This window comes from Sceloporus undulatus, chromosome 3, assembly GCF_019175285.1.
Source record: "Sceloporus undulatus isolate JIND9_A2432 ecotype Alabama chromosome 3, SceUnd_v1.1, whole genome shotgun sequence".
NCBI classification, from domain to species: Eukaryota; Metazoa; Chordata; class Lepidosauria; order Squamata; family Phrynosomatidae; genus Sceloporus; species Sceloporus undulatus.
In genome coordinates, this window is record NC_056524.1 from 149,455,175 (window position 1) to 149,477,097 (window position 21,923).

Consider the following 21,923-nt stretch of genomic DNA (forward strand, 5'->3'; position numbering starts at 1 on the left):
GATCATGAACAGTTTCTCAGTTTTGCTACATGGGAGTTATTAGTGTTAGGAAAAGATACTCTGTAAACCACATTGTGAAAAAAATGTGATGAGAAGCTCCAAGTATCCTCCAAGTTTCTACCAGTTGCTGTGTGCCTTCGTTTTGTTTCCGATTTATGGTGACCCTAAGGTGAGCCTATCATGGGGTTTTCTTGGCAGGATTTGTTCAGAGGGGGTTTGCCATTGCCTTCCCCTGAAGCTGAGAGAGCATGATTTTCCCAAAGTCACCCAGTGGGTTTTAAGGGCTGAGCTGAGATTCAAACCCTGTTCTCCAGAGTCACAATCCAATGCTCAAACTACTATACCACGCTGAGTCTCCCAAAAATGTTACCAAGACATAAAGCATTCAATGCAATTTTAATAATATAATATAGTAATTTTTTTATAACAACGTACTGAAGATTAAGTAAGGTAAACAATCCCAAGCCAAAAAGTACTTTTATTTATTTTATAGGATTTACATTGCACTTTTTATCTGAATGCCCAAGAAATAAATAAAATAGGAAGAGATGACTATGATGTTCCATCAATCAAGCCTGCAAGAATCCTCAGTCATTGTCTACAGAATTACTTACAAGTAGTAATACTTTCATTGGTATTGGACAAGTACCAAAGTAAATGCAACACAACCTCCTCCTATTTGCACATCTTTCAGTCAACAGAGCCATAAACTCTGAAGCTCCAGTTATGACACAATTATTGCTCTACTGTTGTCTGCTGCATGAGGAACTGCAACCATTTTTTCGCGGTTTGTTTTTCTATGGTCTTGTCCTGCTCAAGTTCTGTCTAATGGAACAAAACAGTATGTCACAGCTGTTTTGGGTGGGGCCATCTGGTGCCTAGCCCCATTTTATGATCCTGTTTTTTAAAAACCACTGATCACACTTCTTTTTAAAAAAATGAAATTAAAGAATAAGAATGGAAGATATCTGAAGACCAGACCAAAGATCTTTCTAATTCAGCATTCTGTTTCCAGGGTTGCTAGCCAGATGCCTTGAGAAACATCTGGTCAATAGCAACACAGTCAATAGCACTCTCCTACTCATGCTCTCCGAGAGACAGTACTGAGAGGCATGCTGTCTATAATACTAGAGGTAGTACAATGAAACGTACCCAATGATATTCATATCTTCCTAAATTTGATGTTATGTCATATCAGAAAGGTTTTTCAATCCCATCCAATTAAAACTATAGGTACTCCAGTATAGTGGTATAGTTGGCTTTCATTTTGGGGAGGGGGGACCCAGAACTTTCAAGTAAAAATAAAATAAAAGTATGCAAAATGGTTCCCACCAGAAGGACAAATATGTGATAAACTATAATAGGTTCACTTGCCTGGTATTTAATGGTCCACATCAAAACCCCACACATGAAAGTGCTAAAGCTACAGAAGCTGGATGCCCTACAATCTGAGAAAAGACTGGAAAAACATAATGTAGGACAACCAGGACTTAACTGTTAATGCTCTATAAAAAGTAACTGAATGAAACATGTCAGTTTCACAGTAATGTTCTAGTGGGGGAGCACCCAAATCTGACAAAGATGCAAAATAGTTTGCCAGACAGGGAAAACAGATAACCATAGGAAGACATCCATGAAAAAGACAGACTATTCCAAGAAACTGATTATAATTTATCCCATTGTGCCAGAATCCCCTGAAACAGAATTTAATTACTCCTAGAACAGAATTTAATGCTATGGCGCTTGGTGTTGTGGACTAGGCTTCTCATGTATAGATCCAAAAAGGAAATATGGACAGTTATCAGAGCAGTGTATAACAATCATTTTTCCTCTAGGGGTTTTGCATCCATCTCACACTAGCTTTATCCCTAGAATGTAGCTTGACCGTGAAAAATTAAGAGTTCACAATTATTTTTCATATCACCATTAGCCAAATCCCCTCATATTCTAGGTTCTGGAACGTGTCAAACACTAGGGAACACTTGGGAGCAAGTTACTGAATGCTGAGTGTAGCTGTGTAATTGTTCTGAAGAGCTAGAAATTTTTAAATGGCAAAATATAAAACACAACATCCACAGAAGGTGCACAATGTATTAATCCATGGCTGTACTGATTTTTCTTTTGTCATGAAAGGATCTCAATATCACATATTGGATGACTAACCTTTATTCTAAATGGTTGTAAATTAGGATGGAAAGAGGAATGAAAAGATAGTTGAAATTAAAGTGCCTTGTCAATAGAAAATTTCAGTAAAATGATCAGATATAAACGGTCTGTTTTGCTCAATCAGCCAAATGGATCTGGATTACATTTGGTAGTTAATAATATGCTTTTAAAATACAAATTAACAGTCATAACTACACAGAAGCTATAACTATGGTCCAAAATAGATGGGCCAAATGAAGCAGCGTCTGGCCACTTCGAGGGCATTGTGTTCAGATGGCACATTTCCCCAAAGTGGCTGGAAGCCACTCTGAGGCTGCCAAAGGTGGCCCAAACCAACATAAAAAAAGGAGTGTATTTGATCCACTCCTGTGACAGCTTACTTTGAGAGCAGGTCGTGTGGTCCCAGGCCACCCCAGGCCAATCGCAGGTGGAGGCTGCTCCTTGCCACCCATCTGCTTTGGGCCTATGGAACCCATCCTTGCTGGATGACCTATAGTGAGTGTTGGCAGGGAAAGTATGTTGATCCTCCTGGATCTTTCAGCACCATTTGAAACCACTGACCATGGTATCCTTCTGGGTCATTTGGCTTGGCAGCAATGCCTTGCTGTGGCACCAGTCTTTCTTGGCTGAATATTCCCAGAGGGTGGTGCTGGGAGAAATTTGTTCAGTATTTTTGCAATTAGCCTGTGGGGTTCTACATGAATCAATACTGTCTCCCATGCTTTTTAGCATCTACATCCTGAGCTCTGGGGTTGGATGTCATCAGTATACCGATGATACTCAGCTCTCTCTCTTCCTCCCTTATAACTGATGCCAATGAAGCTGTGGTAGTACTGAATCATTGTCTGGATACAATAAAGGACTGGATGTGGGTGAAGAGGCAGAGGCTTAATCCACGTAAGATGGAAGTGCTGATGGTCAGTAGAAGAACCAATTTGAGATTGGGATTGCTGCATGTTCTGTAAATGGTTGTTCTCCCACTGAAAGATCAGGCTTTTCACTGGACGTTCTATCCAGCAGTGCTCCTAAAAAGCCAAGTTTCTGCAATGGCTAGGTGTGCCAGCTTCATCCTTTCTTGGGGAAGGCAAATCTTGGCACAGTGGTTCATGCCTTAGTTACCTCTTGATTAGGCTACTGCAATGCCCTCTATGTGGAGTGTCCTTGAAAGTGTTCAGAAGCTGCAACTAGTGCAAAATGCAGCAGCGAGATTGGTGTCAGGTATATTTTAGAGACCATATAACACTCGTCTTGCAAGAACTACACTGGCTTCCAAATTGCTTGCAAACTCAATTCAAGACTGATAAGATTTATCACATCTTAGTTGGTGTCCTCCTGATAAGTTATTCCGTTACGTGACAACAAAACCTCAAGATAACTAATATTCAGTTGCTATTTCACAGAACAATATATCATATGATAGTTACACAGCATGGTCCTATTACATTGGCCTATGTTTTTTTTTCTTTTAACCTTTATAAAGTCAACTAAAGAAGTTGCTGGATTCTACTACTTTCCACTGTCAATTCCAACCACTTATGTACTTAATTTAATGTGTAATACATAGCAAGGGCATACAGGAGGATTCTCACTGAATTTCCCAAACAGCGATTGAACTTTTTAAAAAAATGTTCCATACAGTGGAAAAACAACATGAATACCTTCCTTTCATTAAAACTATAAATGCGAAAATATACCTAGTGTCAAAGACAGAGCTGAAAGTTGCCCAAAGGTATCCTTGTTGCTGTGTGCCTTCAAGTCATTTCCAATTTATGGTAACCCTAAGGTGACCTTATCACGGGCTTTTATGGGGCTGATATTCTGAGCTGCCCAAAGTAGACACAAATCCTCCTCATATATCCTCCCACTATGAGGCCTTGCCATTCACCAACAGACTAGATTAACATGTAAATCACTTCCTCAGTCAAATACTCCAACTGTTAGTGCCTGGATTTGTGTTTTTGCTATAGTTCATATTTTCTGCCTTTAGCAACAATTATGCTACCACTGAAGTACTGCAATTTTTATTCATGTTCAGAACAAAGCACCTCTACAGCCCAAAACAGAATCACAGCTTTCCATGGTAAAAACTGAAAAAGCTATACCTTGCAGGTTCTCTTCTCCATGGTTCTGCAGAACAAGGATGGGAATGTGTGGTCTTCCCGATGTTGTTGAACTGTAATTCCCATGATACTTCAGCACTTTGGTATACTGGTGAGCCTGAAGGTAATTGTAGTCCACCAACATTGGAATGAGTGCACATTCCCTATCCCTGATGTAGAATGACCCAAAATATTACAGTGCTTTGATGGGTGATACATTTTCATTCTTATTATCAATGGAAAAATACATTTTGAGGTGAGAGGCGTTGGCAGTAGGGAACTGTAAATATATCTTAAAGTTTTTGAGTGCTTACCTTTCTAAGACCACTTTGTTCAGTCACCAGCACAGAAATGGTAAGTTGATTTGTGAGGCAAAATAAACACACTTCTTTAAGCTAAAAGAGAAAAAAGGTCTTCAATTAGAAATTTATAGCAGAGGACAATCAGAAATATATGCAAAAGTTTCCTATAAGAAGATTCAGTGTTGTCACCGCTGAGCGTATAGTTATTCCGGGCTACAGCAAAAAGGAGTACAATTTCCTGAGTTTAACAGTCCATTTCTGAGCAAAATTTTGCTTATCTTTGAAGCCCTCTATGGCCGAGGGCATTTAACAAAATGTAAAAACACCAAATATCAGTTTAGAGATACCAGCAACTGTCACTTGCTAGTTATTTGTAGCCTGCCCCATAATCTCGGGATACTTTTAATCTCGTAGTATGCTGGCTCACCCAGAGACTACCTAGATTTATAACTGAAATGAAAAGGGGGCAAAGTGTGGGAAAATATGTTGTTAACTGCCATCAACACAACTTTGACTAAGGTGACTCTATGAATGAGAGAACTCCAAGTCACCCTATCAACAGCCCTGCTCATGTCTTGCAGATTCAGGGTTGTGGCTTTCTTGACAGAATCTATCCAGTCTAATGCAGTCTGACTCTTTTGCTGCTGCCTTCTACTTTACCAAGCATCATTTTTTCTTCTAGTCAATCATGACCCACAGATTGGAAGCATTCAATCTACATTCCAGACTGTTAAAGGTTTTCAAGCTGGCTGAAATGGGCAAATTAGCAACACTGATTAAAGAAAAATGCTTCAAGAATTTCTGAAAAGATTGGGAAATATTTTGTTTTATTTAAAAGAGAAAGAATGGAAGATTATTGTTGCAGAATTGGAGCATTGAAGCAATTTATTTTTTAGGTCAGAAATAAAAGTAAGTTAGCAACAGTGAGAAACTACACACACACACACACAGAGTATTAATATTCTTAGGTTTGCCAGCATATTAACCACCAGTTTAGTAAAGAGAAAGGATTCTGGCCTCAATGTTTTCTTGTTGCCAACTCCACTATCAGAGAAAGAAGCAATACTTTGAAAAGTGAAGACAGGAAAGAGAAGCTCCTTTTATGGATGTCAGCTCCCAAAAAAGCAGCCTGTTGGCAGCTCTAAAATGATTTATTTTCTGTGGGAGCCCCAGATTTATGGAACACTCTTCCCCAAGGAAATTTGTTTAGCATCAACACATTTTTGCTGCCAAGAAAAAAATACTTAATTTTTCCAGACATTTGGGCAGTATTTATGATCTGACTTCTCTAGTATTCATTCTAGCTTGTGGGGAGGGAGTAATTTGTGCATCATGCAGAAATTAGATTTACATCTTGGTGTTAGTGTTTGGTGGTGGCAATTGAGTTTAAAGATTCCCCCTTCCCAGTGCCAAACGTGTTTTGCAGAAAGAGCTGCCTCTACTATTCTCTTTAGGCATCCCTCTGCTTCAACCTATTTCAGTCCTGTTCCAGGGCTCTATTTGTACAGCTTTCACTTTGTCTCTCAACAACTGCAAGGGGAATAACAATGTAACAGTACAGTAGTCCCTCCATTTTTGCGGGGATCCATTCCGAACCCCACCACCCGCAAAAATGGAGATTTGCATATATACTGTACAAAGCCCATTGATTATAATGGGTGTGTGCTCCCACGCATGCGCCATTTTAATCCCTCCCCGCCTTGCCTTTGCAAAAAGCGAGACTGGACTTCAAGTCCGCAAATTAAAAGGGATGACTGTACTTATAAAACTACATTGAATAGTTTTATTAGATATATCGAGGAAGAGATGTTCCACATGATTCTGCGTGCTGACTTATTTAATATGATGTAAAAATGTACTGACCTTATGTATATGAAATATTTCTTATAAACCTACATAGAAATCATTAACTTAGATGTATGTAGATTAATAAGAAATATTCTATGTATAGCTTTATATGTGATAAACATGAACTATTCTTGTTACTATTTTATAAACTGTAAATAAACAAAACAATCTTTGTTTCACATAAGTAAACATATTTGAATGGGACGCACTGCCCCTTCTGCCCCGCGCGCACCCCGTGGCTTGAGTGCGTATGCTCAAGCCGCGTAAGGCGTGCCCGCATATGACACGGGCGTGCTGTAATTAAAAAAATATAGAAGAACAGCTGTAGAGAAGTCTGGGTACAAACTATGGACAAACTATATTACTAACAGTAAACAGCAAAGACTTCCACAGGCAAAGTGATTGATGAAGACATTAAATATTTAAGATTTTGTAAACCTACAATGTAAAGCAGCACAGGATAGATTAGGAAAAGTGAATGTCTGGGGGGAAGGGTAGATAGAAGGAGCTGTGAAGTATGCCTACTACTGGGTGGGTTCTCTGCATGTGACAAGGGATACTGTGGCTGTGAGGACCACAATATTCCCCCCTCCTCCGAGGGAAGGAAGTGCATGAAGTTTCTGTTGGCGTTATGTGACGCCACCCAACCCCACAGATACCAAAATCCATGGATGCTCAAGTCCCTTTATATACAATGGGGAAATAAAAAACAAAATCAAGGTTTGCTTTTTGGGATTTTTAAACAAATATATTCAAGCCATGGTTGGTTGAATCCATGTAGAATCTGTGGATATGGCGGGCTGACTGAATTATCATTACAGTGAGCCCTTGGTATCAGTGTGCAGATCTGAGTGTCCACAGATTACCATGTCTCATTTTAGGTGGTGCATGCATGCATGTATGGTTTCCTCACAGAGTGGAAGGCCCCACTGTATTATAGTATGATATGTATTTATACATCATCCTTTTCTCAATCCAGGATTCAAGACAAAAAGTTAAACTAGATACAAGTGAAAGTATCTGTCAATATATAGTTGTGAAACTAGACAGTGAACAATGTTGGTAGGAAAAGAATCAACTAATTTGAAACATGGCGCTGGAGAAGAGTTCTAGGTATCCTTATGGACTGCCAAAAAGACAGATAGGCCCAAACCATATTAAGCCTGAATTCTAAATAGAAGCTAAAATGACTAAACTGAATCTGTTGTACTTTGCATCATGAGACAACATGATTCACACAAAAAGTCAAAAATACTTTGCAACGTGAAGGGGAATTAGAAAAGCAGAAGAGCACATCATTCATTAAAGTCACAGCCTTCAATTTGCAAGATTTAAATAGGGCTGTTGATGACTGGTGCTCTTAGAGGTCTCTCACTGATAGGGTCATCATAAGTCAAAACCAACTTAAAAGCATAAAACAACAATGGCTATTCGGGTGGAAGGGTGTACACTGAAAACTACAAAAAATACTACGAAAATATAGATGCTAAAGTACAAATGTTAAATAGATACAGTGGTTACTAACAAAGCATTATTAATTAGACTCACATGAAAAGTCTAGAAATACTTCACCACCAAGAAAATGGTGTGATCTGTAGCACTAGCAATAGCTGAATTAGTTTCCTGAAAGTACTTGTTCTTTTTCCCCTGTAGTCTTAAGAGGAGAATGACATGTCACTGAAAAATCTCACATATTTGTAAATATTATTTTTAAAAATCTACTGCAGATAGAGCTAGGTTCTGTGAATATATAGCTAAATAAAGGGAAAATTCATACTGGTTTTGCACACACACACACAAAAACAGATGTAAACACTGTACAGTTAAGAGAACAGCAGCTCAATAGGAAAGATTTCAGTGCTTAAGGGATTGGATGTATATTTAAGAATGTGATGGATCCTCTACTCAGGTTTACCACAGAGTTCTTATGACTCACCTTTGCCCTCAGGATCCCTCCCTGAATGTCATACCCAGGCCTCAAGGTGACTATTATACAGTAGGCTCTTGGTATCTGCTGGGGTTTGGTTCCAGGACCCCACATGGAAACCAAAATCTGTGCATGCTCAAGTCCCATTAAATACAATCTCTTGTCACTCTAACCTCAGCTCCTGTAGATTCATGGCTCTAGCTTCTCTGATTGGGTCTATCTATTTGGAGTTATACCAAGCACTATAATCTTTTTTAGTAAGCCCTTTCTTCTCACGATATGCCCGAAATACAACAATCTCTGTTTATATAGTCTGTAACCCCGCTTCGATCCAATGGAAGAGGCGGAGAAACATAAATAAAAATTATTATTATTATTATTATTATTATTATTATTATTATTATATTTTTGCTTCTAGGAAAGGTTTGAGCCCAATCTGCTCTAGGACCCATCCATTGGTCTTTTTAGCAGTCCATAGTATTCTCAGAACTCTTCTCCAGCACCACATCTCAGATTAGTTGATTTTCCTCCCCTTCACTGTCCAGCTTTCAGAACCATACACAGAAATGGGAAATACGATGGCATGGACAATCCTAACTATGGTATTTAATTATGTATCATTACAATTCAGGATCTTGTCTAGTTCCTTCATAGCTGCCCTTTCAAGTCCTAGTCATCTTTTGATTTCTTGACTGCAGTCTCCACTCTGGTAGCCCCCGTTAAAATAACATACATATATACTAGTTGACTCATTGTCATGTTTTTGCCAGTGCAAGAAATTTAAAAATGTCAGGGTTTTCCCCCCTATGCACAAGTATTATGTATTAAAATTATGTTAGTAAGTACATAAATTTCTTGAATAAATATAACACGCTCTGGGAAAAGCGCTAGGTGAAACTAGCTTTTCCTTGTGTTTTTAATGGGATGATATATAACATTTGACTCAGATGCCAGAAAGAGTAGTCATAGGAATAACTTCATGATTGTCTGACTTAAAGGAGAAAACAGGAACTATTAACTGTTACAGAGATCATCTCCCAAAGCCAGAAGCAACAGGCTATTTTAAATTACCCAGCTTCTGAAAGACATCAACCATTGTTTAAAAGATCTTTTAAAAAACAGCATTGAAAACCTACAGCTGTAAAAATAGAAGAATCCATGGGGAAAGTATTGAGCATTACACAGAAGCTGAGATGTTATTGCTGCAATGCTCTATCTAGCCACACTGTTGTGGCCTCTATTGAACAAGAAAGTGTAAGATGGGTAACTAACAGAAGTTATCGCTGCTCTGAATGCTCTATCTAGCCACATTGTTGTGGCTTCTATTGCAAAAGAAAGTGTAACATGGACAACTAATATAAGGAACAAACCATGCTATGCTGAATCTTAAAGAATTTGTCTAATCTGTATTGACAAAGTGTGTTTAAGAATTTCATGGTCAAGCTGAGCATGATGCAGGGCACCAGATCTTTGTCAACTTCTTCCTCCCTCCTTTAGATTTTCACTCTAACCTCAGAGTAATGAACTGTAAGAACTTCAACAGCCTGCATAGTAATCTCAATTTAAAAAAAAAAAAATAGGATTGATCATTACACTAATTTCAAAATTAAGCTGTGACTATCAAACAACATATCTGATACACTAATGAATCTATTTCACTTTTTAACAATTTCTATAGAAGTGAACAAATCACTAGTTTTTCTCTTAGTTTTTATTTCAAACACTGAGATACGACTACTGTTACAAAATGTCTAAATAAACTTAAAATTACTTCATTCTAAGCAGCAGCAATAATTTAATTATAGTTGTTAGCAGTGCAAGTAAGATTAGCCATTCGGATCTGATCGGAAAGATCGGGGCCAAGGGCTCTAAAGGAAATGGAGTCGCAAGAAATTCAGGATGGAATTCCGGGTTTGGAGAGTTATGACAAAGTTCCAGAAGAAGACGACTTAACTATATTTGAATAAATGAAGATTGTTGTACCACACTTAATAAAAAATAAGACATCCCCTGAAAATAAGCCATAGTGTGTCTTCTTGAAGAAAAATAAATATAAGAAAGTGTCTTATTTTCGAGGAAACATGATACTAACCTATTAATGGCACATAACAAAGCAAGAATGTGGTTTGTACTGCAGCTCTCTAGGAAATCCCCGCAAGTGTAAATTACCTTAAGGTTAGTAAGCTATATTTCCTTCTGTTCCCCTTTCAAATAATTTAATTTGCATTCACTTCTGTCTCTCAATATATTCTTTTAAGAAATCTCTTCATCTAGACTGGAGCACTGAAGTGTGGGTTTCTAATCAAACTTAAGAGGCAGTAATGTACCTCCTCACCTGCCTAGCCCCTAAAGCAGTGGTCCCCAAACTGTGCTCTTTAAGGGATTTTGAACTTCAGGTCCCAGAATCCCAGACTACTGGCAATCATGGCTGAGGCTTCTGGGATCTGAAGTCCAAAAGCTTTTAAAGGGCACAGTTTGGGGACCATTGCCCTAAAACATCTCCAGGAATGTTTTGGCTTTGCCTCTATCATGTCATAAGGCAGAAAAGAAGACTAGCTGAGGTTGAGAGGCTATCAGTTCCCCCAGGCAAATAACTGTCTTGTTACTCTGGAGATTTCCCTTGATGAAGAGCGAGAGGCAAACATCTGGTGGGAAAATTCCTGATGGAAACATGTTCTCTTGGCCTGTAAGAGCAACAAAAGGGTGGCACACAGAGAACAGTTTTTATCGCATAATATACAATAGTTCATTAATTTAAATGTTGTCAACCGTGTGAGATAACATGGCATTAACATGAGCACTACCCTACAGATACATCTATAGAAATTACGAATCCATGGCCCCATACAAACAGGCCAAAATAAAGCTGCTTCGGGTCACTTTGGAGGTATGCTGTTTAAATTATGCATGCGTCCTAAGAGTGTGGACACCATGCCAAAGCCACAATCCAGTCCTAAGGATTAGAGCACAGCTTTGACGCAGCTTCCGGACCCTTAGTACGCATGCATCATTTAAAGAGCATACCTCCAAAGTGACCCGAAGCAGCTTTATTTTGGCCTGTTTGTATGGGGTCCATGATAATCAGCCTATTTACTGACACATACCAATGTCAGTAATTTGGGGCAAATCATTGGCCTGAAAAAAGACATAAATTTGTTCCAAGCTATCCTAGCTGTTTGTGTAGGAGATATTTAGCTGCAGATGATAAAAATGATAAAACTGCTTATGAGCCTGAATAAATTAATCCCTCGCTCAAATCGTACCTCAAAGGTGGCATCTTTAGATAGTTTTTGCAAGCTACTGTCTTGTATTACATTATAAAACTACTCATTGATAAATAAATAATAAGCCTCACATTTTCTAGGCTTTGTACTCCAATTAAGAACACATTATTGGCTCGGTTGGAAAAATGATACCCACAACATGGCAACGTTAGAAAGAAGGATACTTTTCTTGGACAACAGCATGGTATCCTCATAGGGCCCACTGTGGATGTCTGCCCTTGATGTCCCATCCTTTAAAGCTTTTGGTACTCTGAACACCAATCAGTCTAATGGAGGACTGGGAATCATGCTGGATGGTAACTTCCTAGGAAGTACAACCAATGGTGAGAAATGCTGAAAGACACGGTCCAACAACACTGGAGGGCTTCCCATCCCGATCTATCAGCTGCCATATTTTTACTTTCACTTCTTTACAAAGAACCCCACACTTCTTTACTGCTATTGCCATAACCTTGGCTAGTGCTGTAGTGCTTATGGTTGCCATGCCCTTCTGCCTACTGCCATAATGCTCAGAGTTGGCGCAGTTACTGCACCTCCATCACTATTCGTTAAGATGTCAATCACTGGGGTTCCCTGCTAGAGGACCAAGTCATACCAGAAAATCCAGACACTAATTACTATGTTACAAAATATTTGATGACAAGGTGGAATGGCTGATGAAGAAACATAGATGAGAGAGAAGCAGCCAGATGACACATAGTTCCAACTAAGCCAATAATGCGGACGATGAAATCTGGCTCTGTTACAGCCACATTCCTCCTCCTTCCTCCAAACCAAGGGATATTTTAGATTGAACACTCACTACTCCTCCAATCTGAAGTAATACATCCCAGCAACATATACTTACAAAGTCTGCTGATCTTTCCTTGACTTATGGGGCAGGTATTGTTTGTGGTTGCCACTAGCCCTTCTAACCCCTCCAGTTCCCTAGTATATACATTGCCTCACAGGAGAGGAATGGTAGTATCTCACTTGTACAGAGCTACATAGAAATAAAGAAACTATGGGTGGGAGCGTGTGTCTATACCTACAGAGGTGCTAGTTGTGCTAAAATTAGTAAATGAACAGTTTCCAATGCTTTTGTGTTTTAAGAACATCAACAGCAAAGTGCATGTTGCATTTTAAAGTATTTACAACTATTCCAACAAAAATGATTTCCAAATAAAACTATGAAACTGTTATAATATTCTTAATCACACTATGCATTTAGTGCCTTTTCCCTAATCAAATATTTCAACTGAATTACTATTTTTTATTAGTTTTTAAGTCAAAGCTCTTTAAAAACAATCATCATGCCTTTTCCTCAAGTTTTATTTAGTTTGCCGAGAATTTCAGTAATGGGAAGTTATTTTTGTGCCGGTTATAGACAGTAAGGAGTATTCACCACTGCCAACTGAATTCATGGTAGCCATGTGTTTTGCCTCACACACATTAGGTACATCACTCATAAATTACTGATGGGCCCTGAAATGATACAGCATAGCCCACTCAATCATTCAGTTATATTTAGTCATACAAGGCAATAGTTTCACCACTATACTTTCAAAAACTATGAAGTCAATAAGCCTTCATAGATGCAGTTTTCAGTACCGAACCTAAGACAAAAATGCCAAACAATATCTGTAATACTGCCAATTAAAAATCTATTAACTGATGGTGGGCAGAAAGTAGGATCATATTTTTCTTGACAGAAAAAATGTATCCCCAATTTTTACAACCACAGATTTTGAGTTGTCAAGAAATTACTTATGCACATGGCAATACAGTTTCTATGTTTGGTTACTAGCTATAACTTGGGTATGGGTTGGTTTGTACCCCCTAGATGCCAGCCCATACAAAGGCATCTCCAGGTATAGATAGCAGTAGGTGTGAAGTAATATATGACAATATCAACAGTGGAACAAAAACAGAAGTAGTCAGAAGTCCACTTCTAGTTTTGGACTGGGCAAACTTGGACAAGTCACATGCTCTCAGTTTGCCATGAAAAGCTCATGCTAGGTTCATCTTAGGGTTGCCATATGTTGGAATTGACTTGAAGGCAAACAATAGCAATGCAGGGAGGCCTATGTAAAAGCAGGATCACAATTCTGGAAGGCTTCCATGAGAGACAATTCATCAATTCTCAACGAAAGGATGGTTCGGGAAATTGAAGGATTGCCAAAATAACCTGACGGGGGGCACTCCATGCTCACTCTTGTTTTATATAATGAAAATTAAAGCAGCTACCATTTCCCATTTCTGCTGCAAGAATACCAGGTAGCCAATAGGAGATTTGCTATGCTCCAAGACTTGGTCTAAACTGACTCAGAGTTAGGAAACAAACAATACTTGCTTCTGTACTTCCCAGAAAAAAAGAAAAGGAAAAATAAAAAGGAAATAAACAATGCAAAAGAGTCCACCAACATGGACTCTTACTGTCAAAAGTATGTTTGACAACAGGCAATCATTCAATTAATGTGCCAGTATTAGAGCAAGGTTCACTTTTTATTTCTGATGCATTATTATATAAAGTGCAAAGACCAATAGGTGCCCTGAACACACCTAAGAAAAAAACAGATTAGGAATGAACAACCATTCCTCTGTTCATGTTCATTACCCCTTTACAAGCAATAAGTGGAAAAATTATAGTTGAAATGTACAATACCACCATCCAAGAATTTGATCACAGAACTCTCCATTCCCCCAATGACCACATGCCACAGACATAAAGTAGCTACCATATTTCTTGTTTCAAACCAATATAAATTCAAATTAACGGCATACTCATCTAAGGTTCTTTAGTACAACTGTCCTTATGCAGCGATGAAAGTAACACAGGAAAGAAATAAAGCCTTCTCAAAGGCAACAGCAAATCAGACCTGAATACAGTCCTTGAAAGATTCAAAGATATAGTTGTGTTAGGCTGTAGAATCAGTATGTAGAGAGATCTTGAAGCACCTTTGAGACTAACTGAAAGAAAGAAGTTGGCAGCATGAACTGAGGAAGTAGACTTAAGTCTACAAAAGCTCCTGCTGCCAACTTCTTTCTTTCAGTTAGTCTCAAAGGTGCAACAAGCTCTCTCTACATACAGTCCTTGAAAGCAGCAATGGATAAAAATGGATGCAGAGACAAAATCCTTTACAAATCAGCAAGTGTGTGTGTGGAGGATGTGTGTGATGAGATAAGTAAATCAAATATTGGACATGCAGCACATATTTTCCCCATCACATCCAGGAAAGAAAGTTTCCCAAACCCCTGGAGGGTAGATTAACTCATCTAATTAACTCAAAAGTTTCTAAGATTTTATTTAACATTTTCTTTTGGATTTACCTGTTATTCTAGTTATGTTTTCATTCCCTGCCCCAGGACCTGGGGCAAGCTAGAAGTTCAAAAAGACAAAAAAAGACTAACTGGTTTATCACCAGCCTAATGGCATTCCTAAACATTCCTCTGAAACATAACACTATAGATCCTACTCATGGGGAATGCCCATAAGGAAGAGATTAGAAAACAAGGCAGACAAAGCCGGAGGTAGCAAAAAGCAACCCCCCCCTTTATTTTTTTCTTATCAATAGAAAACTATCAGAGTGCAAATAATGGGCCCTAGTGATGGCAGGACCTCAAATGACTGAATGCCCACCTCATATCTAACCAAGGACCCATCTTTCTGTAATCTTGTTATCAAGATGGCTTGGGGGCAGTGATGATAGCAAAGAAACACTTCTCTGAGACTACACAACTTTTCTGGAAATTTGAGGCCTTTTACAAGCCACTCTGACAGTAAAAAGTCCTTGTACAGCTTAGATCAAGCCTCTCTGAAAGACTGCATCTCCCTATGTGAACCAACCCTTTGGTGCAGGGCTTGCTCTTGGTTTCCTCATAGATATGTAGTTGGTGAGGGAGTGCCTTCTCAGCAGCTGTTCCCAAAGGACAAAACTCACTGCCAAGGGAGACTCTATTGGCCCTCTCTTTCCTCTCTTATCACCAGCAGGCAAAGATATTCTAATTTAAACTTTCCTTTAGTTTTTAACTAGTTGGGATAGTGCAACCGGTGCACTGATTTTTTTATGTGTAAGAAGTTTTAATATGTTATTAACTGTTTTAAATTAATATTTTAAAATGGGGTATGGTTCATGCTTTTTTTAATTTTAAGCTGGTTTAGGTCCCACATGGGAGAAAAGCAGGAAATAAATAAAATAAACTGTAGGTACACTGTAATATGATGCCAAATGCTTTGAATGTAACATTGCTTGCATCTGCCTGCTAACATTAATTCCTTTAAGTGCTTTTAGAGCCCCGAATCCAATGTTGACGGATGAATTTGAGTTGTTGAGGCCTGAGGAGGTTGACAAAGTGCCTGGAAAGTATAGCCTACTCTTATAGACTATTGGTTCAGCCAGCCTGTAAAGATAGCAAAATATGTTCTCTTGCTAGATGGGTTGATTTTGGTTGCCTTAAAGGATGTGCAACTACCACTAAAGAAACATGACATGGACCATGATCTTAATAATTACTGGTTGGTTACCTGTACTTATTTGGGCATGTGATTGTTGTTTAATTCTTGGATGAGCCTTCTATTGTAATAATTTCCAGAGAAGTAACCAACAGACTGGCAAGAAATGCCAGCATCGGGGTGGACCACCCCACCAAACGGCGTCATGACATTTCTGCAGTGCAGCATTTAGACATGCTGCGCCGAATAAACAGGAAAAAGCTGCTGCGGCTTCTTTTGCAGCTGGCAAATCGCTGGATTGGGGCCATGGTGTGCGGTTCCTGCAGCCCTGATCCAGCGCTCAAAGGGGCGGTGGTAAGCTGCTCCTTTGGGACCATCTGTTTAGCTCCCAAGTTTGTTTGCTGTGCACTGCAAAGACTTGCAAGTTACAGCATAAGCATTTGTGGACTTCAATCCACTTCCCAGATGCACAAAGTCTAACTTGAGAGCTGACAAATGTATTTCTACATGGACGGGGTAGTGAAGACTGCAGGTGGTCATGCCAAAGGGAACAAATGCTCCAAAGGAGAGTGTTAAAGATGGTAAAGAGTCTGGAACCCAAGCCTATGAGTAAAGATTGAGGGAGGAAGGTATGTTCATTTTGAACAGGAGAAGACTGAGGAGTGACAAAATAGGCATCTTTAGCTACATGAAGGACTGTTTGATGGAGTTAAGTTGCTTTCTGATGTTACAGAAAATAGGACTTGAACCAATGTACCCAAATTACAAGAAAGATTATTTGGACTAAACATTAGGAAGAACTTCTTGACAGTAAGAACTGTTCGATAATAGAACAGATTACCCCCGAAGCTTATGGACTCTCCTTTACTGCCCAAGACAGGGGCATTTAAACAGAGATTAGGTGAGCACTCATCAGGGGTGCTTTAGCTGGAACGGATCAAATGACCTCAGGATCCTTTCCAATGAAATGTGCTGCAAAAATATGTCAGAGATAATGATGTTACATCTTAAATGTGTATATTCATTCAAGGACAAATCCAGCAAAAACAGCTGAATTATAATTTACAAAGAAATAGCCATTTTGTCTCTTATGGCTGGAATCAGGATAGCAAGCATTCATCTTACCACAGTTGTTTATTCACTTAGCAATAGCACAGTATTTATGTTACCATTAACAATGGTCAATTTAATAATGGTACATATAATTTAACACAAACATCATTGCTTGTAGTTTTGCACACTGGTTCTCTCTGCTTGCAACCCCCCTCCCACATATGTACATATATGTATGCTAGTTTCATGCATCTGGTGAAATGGAATGGGGTGATGCTATAATACATTTGTTCAAACTGCCACAAAACTCTACTTTTATGAAATTATGCTTCAGATGGGTTTCAGGCAAGGTTTAGGCACCATTACACTTTGGCTACTGAGATAATCTACCGTATTTCCTATCTCTTCCTTCCAGAAGGGCAAGAAGGATCCTCTTAGTTTTTCTGGAAGTCCCTGAAGTTTTATAAGTACTGACTGTGGTAGACATCCATACAGACTGTCTAAACTGGGAATTAGAGGCACAATGTTCCAGTGCTTCCATTCCTTCCTCCACGACTAACTCCAGATGACTGATTTCAGAAAACTAATGCTAGACTTTATGGCATTTGTATTATGTTACCTCACCGAGTTCAAACGTGTCCACCATGCTTTTAACTTCTATACAAAATTGCTGATTACACCAGCTCTTTCCACATAGCTCAGATAAGGCAGTGAAAGTACTGAATCGGTGCTTGAGTGTGGCAGTGATTTAGATGAAGGTCAATAGATAAAATTAAGAGGACACTAGTGGATTTTTGCCTGACATTCATTCGGAATGAAATTCATCCTTTTCCAGCCAGGAATGGTCATTCTTTCTTTTCTTTCTGTATTCCCTTTACTCGTAACACGTTGAAAGTCTGCAATGTTCCTTGTTTGAGCTCTGTCACTGGTTGACTCGGTGGAACAGAATACCAGATTAGGATAGTGAACCAGCTACAACCCTATTTGAACCACTACCCTAGTTTTAATTACTATACTCAGCTAACATCCAAATTATACTGTCTCCCAGTAAACCACAATGCATTCAAAATATGGTGCTAGTTTGCTAATAGGGAATGGTTACCATGATCGTACTATGACAATGCTCATTCAAATATAGTGATCTTGGTCCAAAGTGCTTTTATCTTTTAAGCCCCCCATGGTACAGGAGTAGCAGATTTTAACCATACAACTGTCTGTAGACTAGAAACTTCAATACAGTCTTTAACAGAGTGCTTTTCAAGAATCTTCCACCATCTGACATGCAGCAGACAATTATGAGGGAAAGAGTTTTGTAACCTGCTGCTTGTGTACCTGCCTTCAAACTGCCTGTTCTTATGGAGATCCCATTAATTTCATGTTATTTTCTTAGGCAAGGAATGGTGGTTTTGTCAGTTCCTTCCTCTGAAATATAGCCTGCAGCACCTGGTATTTATTGGCAGTCTCCCATCCAAGTAGTAACCAGTGCTGAACCTGCTTAGCTTCCAAGATCAGATGCAATCTGGTGCCTTTAGGGCATTCAGACATGAACCTGGTGGTTACTTCAATATACTTTGTGCCTACTTTAGCACTAGGAAAATGTTTTTTCATCTTCCTTAAACAGTTAATTTAATTAGCGTTATCTCTTGCTCTTTTATAAATGTTATTGATTTTATAGTTCTGTTTAAGGTTTTAAAAGTTTTATTCCACTTTTGATTTTTATATCACAGTAACTCTGGGAATTATTTGCTATGTGGAAAGAAATTCTCCAAAGATATATAGAATAGATAAAATACCAAAATAAAACACAGAGCTGAAATAAAAGAAGTCTCTACTCAGCCACAGCAATTCAATCTTGAGGCACCAGAATACTAGTGGGAAGGAGGGGAAAAAACAAGGTAATCCACATTTCTCCAATCCTAGGAAGACCACCATACCACCTGGTCTTGCCTGAATTTGGAAGTGGAGCAAGGTTGTTGCTGTTGTTATGTTTCCAACTTACAGCAACTGTAATATGGAGTCTTCTGTGGCTGAGAGGGTGAGACTCAGCCAAGTTCATCCAGTGGGTTTTCATGGCTGAGCTGGGAATCAAACCCTGGTCTCCAGAGTCATAGTCCAACGCCCAAACTACTACACCCTGCTGACTCTCTAAGCAGGGTTGAACCCCCTTGGTCTACCTGAACAGGTAACCAGGAGGTAATATTAGGGATCACCACAAAACAATCAGGACATAGAAATAGTAAAAGAGTCCCTATAACAGTGGTGGCGAACCTATGGCATGCGTGCCAGAGGTGGCACTCAGAGCCCTCTTTGTGGGCACACGCACCATAGTCCCAACACAGAGTTCACTAGAGTTTGTCAATAGAAATCCAGAGGGATGTGACACTTTGCGATAAATAAGTGGGTTTTGGGTTACAGTTTGGGCCCTTGGTCTCTAAAAGGTTCTCCATCACTGCCCTATACCTTGCATCAAACATTGATCAGAACGGGGAGTACAGTCAAGATGGAGATGGAGATGGAGTTTCCGATTGGAAAGAGACTAACAATGGGGAGGGTAGTTATGAAAGAATTAGAAAAGTGCCGAAAGAGCAAAGATGTACAGCTAAACACAAAAGTTAGAATCGTACAAGCAATTGTATTCCCCATTATCATGTACGGATGAGAGAAGTTAAGAAAAGGGGCAAAAAGAGACTACATTCATTTGAGACGCGGTGCTGCAGAAGAGGGCTGAGGACAATGTGGACAGCAAAAAAGAACAAATAAATGGGTCCTAGAACAGATCAAGCCTGAAATTTCCCTGGAGGCAAAGATGACAAAACTGAGGCAGTAGTACTTTGAGCTCATCATGAGAAGGCATTTTCGTTGGAAGAAATAATAATGCTAGGAAAAGTGGATGGATCAAAAAGAGAGGAAGGCCGCATGCTAGATGGATCGACTCTACCAAGAAGGTCAAGGGTTTGAATCTGCAAGAAATCAAATAGTGGAGGATAAGAAGTCTTGGAGATGTCTCATCATAGGGTTGCCATGGGTCAAGATCTACTTGAGGACAGTTAACAACAACAACAACGAGAAAAGGCTAGGAACGAATTACGCTTGAAACCCTGCACAGCCACCGCCAACCAGACAATGCTGCAACAAGTCTGTACTAGATTGACCTGTGACCTGACTCAGTATAAGGCAGTTTCCTCTGCTCCTAAATGGGGCAATAATATTTAACATTTACGTAACACCTTAAAACTGTTCAAGTGGGGTCATCTACGCTGCCTCAGTCATTGTTATCTTCACTTTACAGATAGGAGAGCCCTGAGGCTTGACGGCTTAAGGCCACTCAACTGAGTTTAAGGAAGAGGCGAGATGGGAATGGGAGATTTACAACGTGATAATCTCATCTTGGAAATGATAAACTAATGGACTTTCGCTGATTCAAGCACTAACAGTGAAGGTACATCATGGAGAGCCCTAAAACTGCTCCAGGCAACTTCCTCCAAGTCACTGCCTCCGATGAGAGATTATAACCCCCTGAATCTGCCTCCTCGGGATAGGAAAGGGGGGAAGAAACGCAATACATTGTTGTTGTTGTGTGCCTTCAAGTCGTTTCCGACTTATGGCGACCCTATCATAGGGGTTGTTTTGGCAAGTTTCTTCAGGGGGGGGGGGGTTCCTGAGGCTGAGAAGGTGTGACATACGCACAGCTACCCATTAGGTTCATGGTCCAAAACACACTGCAGAAATAGTCCAATCTGACACTGCATGAACTGCCCTGGTCCAATGCGAGGGAATACTGGGAACTATAGTATGGCAATAGATAGATATAGCCATGTTAGTTTGTTGAAACAGTATGAAGAGGGATCTTGTAGCACCTCTGAGACTCACTGAAAGAAAGAAGTTGGCAGCATGAGCTTTCCTAGACCGAAGTTCTACTTCCTCAGATGCATTTGGTGGAGTGGAAATCAGGGACAGACACACACACACACATGCCATTGTTATGTGATAATGTCAAACCGAAGTCTAAGAAAGCGCACACTGCCAACTTCTCTCTTTCAGTTAGTCTCAAAGGTGCTACAAGACCTCACTACAATTCAGTGGCCCCCAAACTGTGCCCCATTTTGGACTTCATCTCCCAGAAGCCTCAGCCATGTTGGCCAATAGTTGGGGATTCTGGGAGCTGGAGTCCAAAAAATCCCTTAAAGAGCAGTTTGGGGGAACCACTAGACCACTGCCTCCCCCCAAAACCTGTGCCTTTTAAGAGAGGTTGGACTCCATCTCCCAGAAGCCTCAGCCATGTCGGCCAATGGCGTGGGATTCTGGGAGCTGTAGTCCCCGCGCTCCGTTCCCCTCTCCTCTCCTGGGGCCCCGAGGGCGGGCTCCCAAATCTCAGTAGGCCAGGGGCTCTCCGCAGAAGCGCTCCTTCTCCTCCTCCTCCCCACCCCTCTCACCTGAGGAGGAGGCCTGAGGGAGGCCCACTAGGTCCCTCCCGCCGCTGCCAAGGCGGGCCACACACAGCCCTCAGGCCGCGCGACTTGGAAGCTGCCGCCGCCGCCGCAGCGCTGCTCCGCCGCCATCTTGGCAAGGCTGAGGAGGAGGAGGCAGGCCTCTCAGGTCCCGCCTTCTCTGTAGGCCGGGCGAGAGGACATAAACACATACAGTATGTGCAGTGTACACAACTACACACACACAAAGGCAGAAACAACCCAACTTGACACCTATTCAAACTGCCCTGGCTTCATATGCTTGGGGGACTAGTTTTGTGAGGCGTTTTAGCCTTCTTCTCTGTCAGAGGCCATATATATAAACTCTATGAGGTGCTCTTTAAGG

At 40.1% G+C, this 21,923-nt stretch overlaps 1 protein-coding gene across 3 annotated transcripts in view; it reads right to left on the bottom strand.

Moving 5' to 3' along the window:
• NDST2 (N-deacetylase and N-sulfotransferase 2) overlaps window positions 1-21,699 on the bottom strand; it is a 109,459-nt gene extending 87,760 nt beyond the window's left edge. For all 3 annotated transcript variants that reach the window (XM_042459700.1, XM_042459699.1, XM_042459703.1), the window contains exons 1-2: window positions 21,545-21,699; window positions 4,580-4,660 (exon numbers count right to left, since the gene is read on the bottom strand). The gene's annotated coding sequence lies outside the window, so the exon portion shown is untranslated. The remainder of the gene's footprint in view (window positions 1-4,579; window positions 4,661-21,544) is intronic.
• Between the last annotated feature and the right edge of the window lie 224 nt (window positions 21,700-21,923).